This window comes from Myotis brandtii, unplaced genomic scaffold, assembly GCF_000412655.1.
Source record: "Myotis brandtii unplaced genomic scaffold, ASM41265v1 scaffold181, whole genome shotgun sequence".
In the NCBI taxonomy this organism is placed as follows: domain Eukaryota; kingdom Metazoa; phylum Chordata; class Mammalia; order Chiroptera; family Vespertilionidae; genus Myotis; species Myotis brandtii.
Genome location: NW_005356712.1, coordinates 1,721,732 through 1,732,834, shown reverse-complemented (window position 1 = coordinate 1,732,834; position 11,103 = coordinate 1,721,732). Strand labels below are relative to the sequence as shown.

Genomic DNA, 11,103 nt, shown 5'->3' with positions numbered 1-11,103 from the left:
TGTGGATGAGGACGGGGGGGGGGGTAAGGGCGGAGGGGGGGGGGGGAACGGGGGGGAGGAGGGCTAGGGGGGGGGGGGAAAGAGGAACAACTGTAATAATCTGAACAATAAAGATTTAATTTAAAAATAAAAAAGTGTGTGTGCCTCATTCTATCCACTTTGCAAAAAGGTCAAAGGAACAGAAAGAAGAAAAGGAGGTAGACAGGGAGCTTGGGGGAGGAGGCCCTCGATAGGGAGAGAAAGAGAAAGAAAAAGACAAAGGTCCAACAAGCGCTCTACCCACTGTGGTTCTCAATGTTCTTTTCTTTTTTAAAATTAAGTTTATTGTGGTGATGTTGGCTAATGAGATTACATAGGTTTCTCGTGTACAGTTCTATGACACATCATCTGTACGCTGCGTGTGTGCCCGCCATCCAAAGTCAAATCTTCTTCTTCCTAAATTTTTAAAAATCCACTTTCACTCTTAGTCAAAAGAACCAAGACTTTTTTCCCTCACCAGGAACATGTTGTATCTTCATTGGCCAAAAAGATCCAGAAACGTTTTCATCCTTAATGCACGAAAATTCCCCAGGAGCCTGAGAAGAGCTTCCTTGCTGGGTTGTGATGGAAAGCCCACCCCTTCGTGTATAATTGAAGACATTTAGGACAGCATTACAGGCCTTCCTGCTTAGACCGGGCGCTGCCTCCGAGCCCTCGCTAATGTGCGGCTCTCCCAGGAAGCTCTCTGAGCAATTAAAACTGGTCATTGTGCCCCGAGCGAGAGCCTGAGCTCATCCCGGCCTCGGTGTGGATTGCAACAACACATTTAAAAGTTGTTCACTCCAACCGTATTCATTCTACAAACTTTTCTCACAACGTGCTTGCTAAACACGTAGGTGAGGCTCATTAAATTTTTTTTCAAATTAACACAAATAATGAAATGATTGGTTTCGACAAACAGTTCCTTTTAATGTATCCAGTGGGTTTCTAATCTGCCAAGTGTAGGAAGTAAACTGTGTTAGGTGTGCTCCCTACCACACAGGGACATTTCACTTCTGAAAATGTAATGCTGGGATTCCCATCTTCCACATCAGAGGCCTGGTTTAATTTATAGCCAGTGTTGTACTGAGTGAGGTGTTATTTTGCATGACGAGGGTGATATACAGTCTCCAAAAATGGAGGGGAAATGGTCACCTCATCTAGCTGTGTAGTTTAGAGCAGTGTTATTCAACGTGTAATCCCCAAACCAGCAGCACCTGGGAGCTTGTATAAATAATAATAATAATAATAAAAATGTTTAAACTGCTTTAGAGCAGGAATAGCCAACTGGAGTGGCTTCCCCCCACTCCCAGGAGACATTGGGCAGTATCTGGAGGCATCTGTGGGTAGAGGCCAGGGATGCTGCTCCATGTCCTACAAGGCACAGGAGGGCTCCCCTACAGCAAAGCATTCTCCTGCCCAAATGTCAACAGTGCCACTCTGGGAAAACTGATGAGAGCAGAGTCGATTTGAAACAGTGGGGTGGGGCCCGGCCAGCATGGCTCCGTGGTTGAGCATCGACCTATGAACCAGGAGGTCACAGTTCGATTCCTGGTCAGGGCATATGCCCAGGTTGCCAGCTTGATCCCCAGTGTGGGACTTGCAGGAGGCAGCCGATCAATGATTCTCTCTCATCATTGATGTTTCTATATCTCTCTCTCCCTCTCCCTTCCTTTCTGAAATCAATAAAAACATATTTAAAAAAGAAACAGTGGGGTAGGGGTAGCGAGAGTAAAAAGAAAAGGTTTTAAGCTGATAAGGAAGAGAGGAAAAAGAGAGAGAACAGGAAACGCTGGCATGAGAGTTATGACACTTGGGCTGTGACTGTGGGTTGTGGGGACTGTGTACCTTAGGGAAGTCACTCACCCTCTCTCGATTCCATTATACACATCTGTACCAGGAAGGGGCAAGGACTGAACAAAAAGAATGGGGCTGTTTCCAAGTACACAGCTCAGGAGCACTGAGTACAATCCCAATGCTGTATGACATCACCACTATCTATTTCCAAAATTTTTCATCAACCGGAACAGAAACTCTGTACCCATTAAACATTAACTCCCCATTTCTCCACCCGACCCAGCACCTGGTAACTTATATTCTACCTTTTGTTTCTATCAATTTCCTGATTTCAGGTACTTCATATAACTTTGATTTCATACCGACAGTTGCCCTATTGTGTCTGGTTTATTCCACTTAGCACAATGTGTGCGAGGTCCATCCATGTTGCAGCAGGTATCAGAAAGAACACGGAAAAAATGGTTAAAATGGTAAACTTCATGTTATGCATATTTTACCACGATTTAAAAATACATATCAGTGGTTTCCAGGGGTTGAGGGAAGGTAGAAAGGGAGGAGTAGGTGGAACACAGGGGTCTTGGGGGGCAGTGAAACTATCCTGTATCACCTTGTAATGATACTTACAAGTCATTATACTAATACTTTGGCCAAAAACCACAGCATGTGCAACACAAAAGTAAACCCTAATGTAAATCATTAGTAATAATGTGTCAGTATTGGCTCATCAACTGTAACTAACGTACCACACTAAATGCAAGATGGTAGTAATAGCACCAGCTGTATGTGACTACAGGTGGGACGCAGCTATATGGGAACTCTCTGTACTTGCTTTCAATATTTCTGCAAACATAAAACTGCTCTACAAATAAAGTCTTAGTATTTTTAAATTATTTTAAAAAGAGAATGGGATTGTTATCACTAAGGTTCTTTTATAAACTGATGCATTCTAACTTGGGTAGTACCTCCCAGGCTAGAGTAATCCACAGATCACCCTCATTATGTCTGCCATACCAAAGTGCCATCTTTGCTATTTAAGTTTATACTTTAACTAGAGGTCCAGTGCACAAAATTAGTGCACTGAGCGGGGGGGGCTTCAGCCCGGCCTGCGCCCTTGGGGGATGTCCAACTGATGGCTTAGGCCCGCAAGGAGCAGGCCTAAGCTGGCATTCAGACATCCTTAGTGTTGCCGTGGAGGCGGGAGAGGCTCCTGCCACCACCACTGTGCTCACCAGCCATGAGCCCGGCTCAGTGCTTCTGGCCGAGTGGTGCTCCCCCTGTGGGAGCGCACTGACCACCATGGGGCAGCTCCTGCATTAAGCATATGCCCCCTGGTGGTCAGTGCACGTCATAGCAACTGGTCGTTCTGCCGTTCGGTTGATTTGCATATTAGCCTTTTATTATATAGGATTAACATATACATTAATGCAATTGGTGCATTTTTAAAGGAAATTTTATGTCATTATCATATATTTAAAGCCACTCCTACTTACCATAACTAGAAGTAAACAGCGTTAAAAGAAAATAATAGCTAGCTAGATACTATTGACTTCCCAAGACTATGAACCTGAGGCCAGCCCTCTCTTGGTTAAATGGGAAATTAATGAGGGTTTGGGATTTGATCCATAGACACAGAGACCAGTTGTCAGGAGCCAGATGAGATGAGACTAACTCCTACGGTAGGGGTCCCCAGATCTGCCCTGGTTCCTGCGGTCCTAAAGCTGATTGTCCCTTTTTGAAGCTCATAAAATAAACCTTCCTTCCAATTAATTTTCCAAAATCATTCTCTATATCTGGTAACTCATTAATGCAATTTATTAGCACAAAAGAACATTAATCAGCCCACATCAAAATCTGTCTTAAAACACTTCAATGGCTTCCTGTTGATTTAGAATAAAATTCAGACTTCTTACCAGTTTTGGGAAGGTCCTACATGGTGTGGCTCTAATTACTGACTCCTAACTCATCTCCGACCCATACTGGCTTCCTTTCTGTTTCTTAAGTATCCTGAGCTCTTTTCCACCTTCGGGCCTTTACACATGCCATTCCCGCTGCCTGGAATGCTCTTCCCTCAGCTCTTCAAATGTCTGGCTTCTCCTTAGCCACCAAATCTCCACTCAAATGCCACCTCCCCAAAGAGACCTTTAAATCCTGGACCCAGCAGGCCTCAATTGACACATTCACACAACATTATAGGAAGAACTATTTACAAAGGTATGGGGGACAATGCCATACCCCAGGGGCAACAGGCCCCCCGAAGGGAAGAGGACAGGGGGCTGTCTAGAACCCCAAAGGGGAGTTCCATAGAGAGGGCTTCCCTCAGAGAAGCAGTGACTTTCAATCCAATGATTCATCAGCTGAAAGCAACTCATCACAGAGGGAGCCAGGGAGGGAAACACCTGGGATCATTTTCCTCCCTCCCTCTGTTCTCTTGCCAGGAATCCCTGTTGGCCAAACCATCTGAAACCAGAGGGCAAGGAAGCCTACAGATTAGAGTCGGGGTTGGCAAAATGTTTCTGTAAAAGGCCAGAGAGTAAGTATTTTAAACTTTTTGGGCCATACAATCTCTATCACAAGTACTCTGATGTCATAGAATAGAAAAACCACAGCCAATAGCTAAATGAATGAGTGTTCCAATAAAACTTTATTGACAAAAACAGGAGCTATAGCTTCCTGGGCCCAGAAGCAGAACATTCAAGATAGTCAGAGGATAGGGTGAAGAAAAGTGGAGAGTGGCTCTGGAGTTCAACAGAACATACCCAGCATCTAGCATCCCTTCTGTGGCCACTCCTCTAAGGTATCCACTCCCGCAAGTCACTCTTCTATTTCCTTCATCACAGGTTGTAAGTATCGTATTTGTTTGTCCATAAGAGTAGGGACCTAGAGCTTTCTTGTTTACCACTGTATCCCCAGCACCCCAAATAGTTCCTGATACATGGTAGATTCTTGAATAAACATTTTTTAATGAATAAGAGGACTTAACTAACAGAGTGTGACACAGGTAGACAAGGCCAAGTAGCTGGTCTCCTTACTCAGGTGCACCAAATGATTCACTACAAGACATAGAAACCCAGCTCTCCCTCTCTGGTCCACACATAAGCGCAATTCTTACCTACTCCATTTCAGTTTTCCCAACACCCTCTCCGGCCCACGCCGGCCCATGGTCACCTCCATGACCCATTTACTCCAGGTTGCAATTCCACCCGTCAACGTTCAGCCTTTCCCACCCTAATGGTCTGCAGTCCAGCCTCTTTGGAAATGTTCTGCTTCAGGAGACCTCTCCTGAAGATTACAGATTTGGGGACAGTCACCTAGGGAAGACATGCTCTGAAAGTCTCTGTTTCATCCGATGAAGCCAAGGGACTCCCCTCGGTAGGGTGGTGAGGGAGAGAAGAAAGGGCATAGGGTTTGTGAGCATCTCTGAAATTCCCTTCTTCCTTGTTTCTTTCTTTTAGTTTTTGGTGTGTGTGTGTGTGTGTGTGTGTGTGTGTGTGTGTGTGTGTGTTTAATTTTTTTTTTTCAGAGAGGAAGGGAGAGGGATCCAGAGATAGAAACATCAATGATAAGAGAGAATCATTGATTGGCTGCCTCCTGCACACCCAACACTAGGGATCAAGCCGGCAACCCAGGCGTATGCCCTGACTGGGAATGGAGCCGTGACCTCCCAGTTCATAAATGGACACTCAACCACTAAGCCACGCTGGCCGAGCCCTTCTTCCTTATTTTTAACACAAAGATGACAGAACTCCAAAATTATCCAATAAGAGAACAACAGTTAAATCATAGTAAAAGTATTAAAATCATCCAAACTGATTCAGCAGAGGATCACGACGTGAGAAAGGTTAAGTACTTTTTTTAAAAAAATCAACATACAAAATTGTGCATATACCTTCATTAAAGGTGTGTGGACATGTACCTGGACATACACAAGAACTAGAAGGGAGCATGGGAGATGTACAGGGCTAGCATATTGGAGTAGAGGTAATTTCTTTCTGATTTCTATGATCACTGTTATGAAATTTACTATTATAAGTGGTTCATCCATAAGCTGCAGAGTATAGTCCAAAACACAGCATTATCATTTTTATATATTATCATTTATTATATGTTGTCGATATTATTATATGTGTCATCCAATCAGCAAGAAAAGTGATGCATGGGTACTGTTCTTCTCTGGTACAATGGAGACAAATGGGAAAAGGGTTGTATTTTCAGTCTGAGAGGGCTCGTGTTTTCTGTCCCTTCATCCTGAAGTGCTTTTATTAAAAGGCGTGTTTTCTTTAAATTTACAGTACAGAATCTGTCTCCCCTCTTCCTCCCTCTCCCCTGATTTACATTTCCCCCCATGGTGAGAGGATCAATGTTATTGGAAACTGGAAAGGTAAATGGTTTTCTAATAATATTAGCCAAAGAGATACTGTTCTTTGTAGCAAACCCCTGAGACCAAGGCAGTTACTTTATGACTTTAAAGGCTGCTACTTGAGACTAATGCAAAATTTGGCAGCAAATGCCCTGAACCTCTTACCATTCCTAAAGATCTGGAATCTTTCTCTTGCATTTTCACAGATCAGCAGAATCTCAGCATCTCCCCTCCTCCTCTTTTGGAATCCTAGACCTAAGATTGAAAAGCATAGATTTCCAGCACAGGTTCATAGATTCAACATCACCCCATTGAAGATTATAGATTTGGGATCCACGTGGCACTGGGAAGTTGTTTTCATTTCTGTAGTCCATTGATTCTGGGACTATCTCCTTGGCCTCAATTTTAATTTTACTATTAGTGCCTATTTTACTATTAATTTTACTTATAACGCAACATCTCAACCAGCCAATGCCAACTTGGGTTTTCTCTGCCGTTTCAAAGACAGAGAAAGACCCCTGTAAGGTCATGGGTCACAAAGAAATGACCACAAATACAGATAATCGGATGCAAAAAATATCCATGACAGCATTTTTCATAACAACAACAAAAAACAAAAGAACACTAAAAATAACCTAAATACCTAATGATCATGGAATTGTTACATAAATAATAATCTACCTAATCAATGGGAAATTATGCAGACTCTGAAAACATCTGCAAAAATATGAATAATCATATATTGAGTAAGAAAACAGAAAACAAAAACTGTATATAGCCTCATTGTATTAAAGAAACATATACATATGTAGAAAAAACTGAAAGAAAATAACCCTTATTTTTATAGAGATTACCACTATGTGGTAGAATATAGGTGACATCTCTTCTTATTTATGCTTTTCTTCAAAGTATAAATGAATCAATGAGTAAATGTGACTTTTACATTTGGAAATAAAACTTTCTTCAAAGGTCAAAAAAGATCAGTTGCTACATCAGGACCCAGAAAGCTACAGTAAATCTTCTCTGAGATTGGCTATTAGGAAGTCACTTTCTCCTCTCATTTTGAAGGGGGAAGGTATTGCCACATTATTGAAGCAATCAGCCAGGAGGGTTCTTTCAAGAGCAATAAAGTGACCTCTCAAGAGAAAATGGGTGAAGCTCAGGAAATTGGAGCTGGAAGCCCCTACTGAGTGGCCTAATGCATCCCTCAAGAATCACCGCCATATGTATTACACTTTCTGGTGTGGGCACTTTCTTTTCCATTTAATTGTAAATATTTCAAGTGATTGCAGTTTCACTGCTACTTTTTAGACCAGTCAACAAGCTATTAATCCATCTTCCCTGAGCAGAATATAACAACTCCAGCAAACGTCAGAGATACCCATCCAACTCTCTTGCCTGGACCTGCTAATTGACCACGTAACTTAGACCTGGTTCAAATCCTGGCACCTCCACTTCCTTGAGTAAAAGACCTTAGAGAAGACCCTCTACCTCTCTGATCCTAGGTGTCCTCACTTGTAAAAAGGAAACACCTTCCCCTGCCTCACAAAGGGTGCTGAAGGAATTAAGTGAGATGGTGCATCTAAGAAATGCATTGAGTGCACACAGTAGGTAATAAAGAAATGTTTGGTGATTCCAGAGTGTTGGGCTAGTACTGAGCAGTTGTTTTCCTGGCAGAGGAGATGGGCTCTGCAGAGTCAACAACCCATTCTTTTGTATTTCCCTGGATGACTCAGTGGGTTAGCGTGAACAGTATAGTTCATGATCTTAAAATAGCAAAATTCTATTTGGTACCCAAACCTTGGGCTTAGCCAAGTAAATTCATGAGTGTCAGATCACAAATATGGCTGAGACAGCACCCACTGAGCCTTTTCACTGTTGATAAGAACTGCAAGTGGAACACTGGCCATGGGAACAGAGCGATAGGATGGAGTGAGGGGTCATGTTTGAGGTGGAACCAACAGGGTTTGATGGATCATTCAAGTAAAGGCTCAAGGAAAGATAATAATAATACCTCCAACTTCCTACATGCACAGTATATTGATTCAACAATTGTCTATTGGGCACCTACTAAGGGCCAGGAACTGTTCCTGCACAAACAGAAAAAATAAGTCTCAGCTCTTGGTTTTCCCTTCTAATGGGGGAAACAGACAATAAATAGTAAACATATAAATAAACAAAACAATTTCTGGTTGTGATAGCTGTGATGAAAGAAATAAACAGAAATGAGAAAGAGAATAAGAGAATAGAAGGCTATTTTAGATATGATGGTCAAGAAAGGACTCTCTTGGGGGAAATACATGAGGTCATGGATCTGGACAGATGAGAAGGAAGAAAGGAAAGGCTTATAGGACGAAGAAATAGCAGGTATATAACCTGGGGGTGGGCCCTGGCCGGGTAGCTCAGTTAGTTATACTGTCATCCCGATACACCAAGGTTGTGGGTTAGATCCCCAGCCAGGGCACATACAAGAATCAAACAATGAATGCATAAATAAGTGGAACTACAAATCCCTCTCTATATCTATCTATTTAACTCTCAAATCAATCAATCAATCAATCAATTCCTTGGGGTGGGAAAGATATAAGTGTACTAGTATTTGAGAAAGGAGCCAAAGGCCTACATAACTAGAGCACAGTGAGAGGAGAGGATTGACAGGAGACAAGGTTTGAAAAATGGGCAGGAACCATTCACCAAGGACTAAGCCTTGAGAGAAGCAGGTTTTGGGGAAGACACTTTCACCTTTGACATGCTGAATATGAGGTGCCAGAGGGGATCTCCAAACTAAAGATCCAAAACTATGTCCTAAGAACTAGACACAGTTTGGGATTGGAGAAAATGTTCTGTTGCATCAAAACCACTGAGGAGTGTTCTAAAAATACTAATTCTCAGTTATTAAAACTACAGATTTCTGGAGTGCCACCCTGGGAAATTGTAATTCAAGTAGGTTTTGGTCAAGATCTGGAAATCACTTTTCAATACTCCCAGGTAATTCTGATCCATTCATTCAAGAACTATTTCCTACCTTCCTATCTTGTTTGTGCCAGGACAGTTCTAAGTGCTGGAGATACATCTCTGAAGAGGTGACAGAACTCACAGAAAAAAAGTCAGTGAACAAGTAAATGAAGTTTAGCAGTGATACATGCCACACACACACACAAAAATGCTGGGAAAATATAGAATAATTATGGAGACCTACGCTAGATAAATCTAAAAAGGTCTCTCTCTCTCTCTCTCTCTCTCTCTCTCTCTCAGGAAGTCACATTTGAGCTGAAGCTGAGAAATGAGGAACAGCCGTGTGACCGTGTGGGGGAACAGCATTCCAGACAGAGGGAACATCCAATGCAAAGGCTTGGTTGAGAACTCAATAGATTAATCTAATTCTCTGGTTTATTCCCACCTGATGAGCCAACCGAAATGGGGTGGAGGGCATAGTGGAGAAGTTACTGTTTCATCTGTATGTATTCATGCAGCGAAGTATGCTAGGCGCATACTTTGTACCTGGCAATGTGCCAGCTGGTGACACAAAGATGAGCAAGACTGTCCCGTCTCTCAGGGAGCTGCACACCAGGGAGGGAGGCAGAGAACTAAATACCGTGAATGTGGTCCCAGGAGAGAAGTGAGGCATCCCGAACAATCAGTTCGTCTTCTGAGACAGCCAAGGGGTGATTAACATGTTCAAGGTGAGCAACTGTTTTTGAGGCTGCGCATAATAAAATTATGTGCAGTCTCAAAAGCCCAGCATATCTGAATTTTTGGTGAAATATTTGCAACTTTGGATATTGCATCTGAGGCACTGTCTAATGACTATATGTGGGGGAAAGTGTCCTAATGACAGCCAACGTTTATCGAGCACTTAGATTCACCTGATTCGATATGCAATCTCATAGTCTTCACAAGGTCGCTAGGAGGCAGAGACTCTCATTATTCCACTTTTTTCAGATTAAGAAATTGGAGCTCAGCAAGGCGAGGAGACTTTCCTGAGGTCATTCAACTCATGGGACTGTCCCAGCTCTGTCAGGCTTCAAAGTCTCCCGTCCGGCCCCAACCCCTTCCATGAATGGCTTAGCTACTGATGAAACTATCTTCACCCTGTTCCCAAAGTGGATCCCCTCCCCTTCTCCCCATCCCAGGTGTCCACCTGGGCTGTTTCCACCAGCCAGATCCACCGGCTCCTGTGTAGCTGGGAAAGATGGAGAAGGATCCTTGTTTCCGCACTTGGGACAAAGTGGAGGGCAGTGCCTACTGCCTGGCTGTCCTCACTCCAGTCTTCAGAGGCACCTGGGCAGCATGGAAAGGGTGGGGCCGAGCTGGGCGCCTGTTCCCTGCCACCTGTGGGGAAAATTACTGGGGCTCAATGTTCAAGGTCTGAATAGAATGGTTTGGGGCAGGGGAAGCAATGTAAATGCCTCCGGAACCAGACAATAAATCGAAGGGAAGAGGAAGTAGTAACTGTGTGGCCAACTGGATATGGTTGGGTCACCTCTAGTCCTGTTTAAACGTAATCAAATTCGGCTGCTTGAAAAAGTGCACCGTTCGCCCATGGCCTGACCCGGGAGCTGGCCAGTTTGCAATTAAAGGGGCTTTGCTTCTGCTCCCCTGAAACTCCTTTTCATTCCGGACTTCTCACGGGGAGTCTGTGCGTCTTCGGAGAGGCTCTGGGTGTGTCGTCTAGGAGTGTCTTTCCCTGTGTCTTGGGCTGGCAGGCTCCCCCGCACCCCCCTGCCTCCCTGTCCCCTCCCCTCAGCTTTGCTCCCTCCTCCTCTCCACCCTGCTGCTCCCCTAGTGGCAGGGACTCTCTGGAGAGAAGTTACCAGCCATGGGCAAACTACGGCCTGCGGGCCAGATTCGGCCCGTTTGAAATGAATAAAACTAAAAAAAAAAAAAAGACCGTACCCTTTTATGTAATGATGTTTACTTTGAATTTATAT

At 43.6% G+C, this 11,103-nt stretch overlaps 1 long non-coding RNA gene across 1 annotated transcript in view; it reads right to left on the bottom strand.

The window, feature by feature from the left end:
• LOC106725687 overlaps positions 1 to 11,103 on the bottom strand; it is a 70,086-nt gene that overhangs the window by 13,823 nt on the left and 45,160 nt on the right. The gene's annotated exons all lie outside the window — the stretch shown is intronic.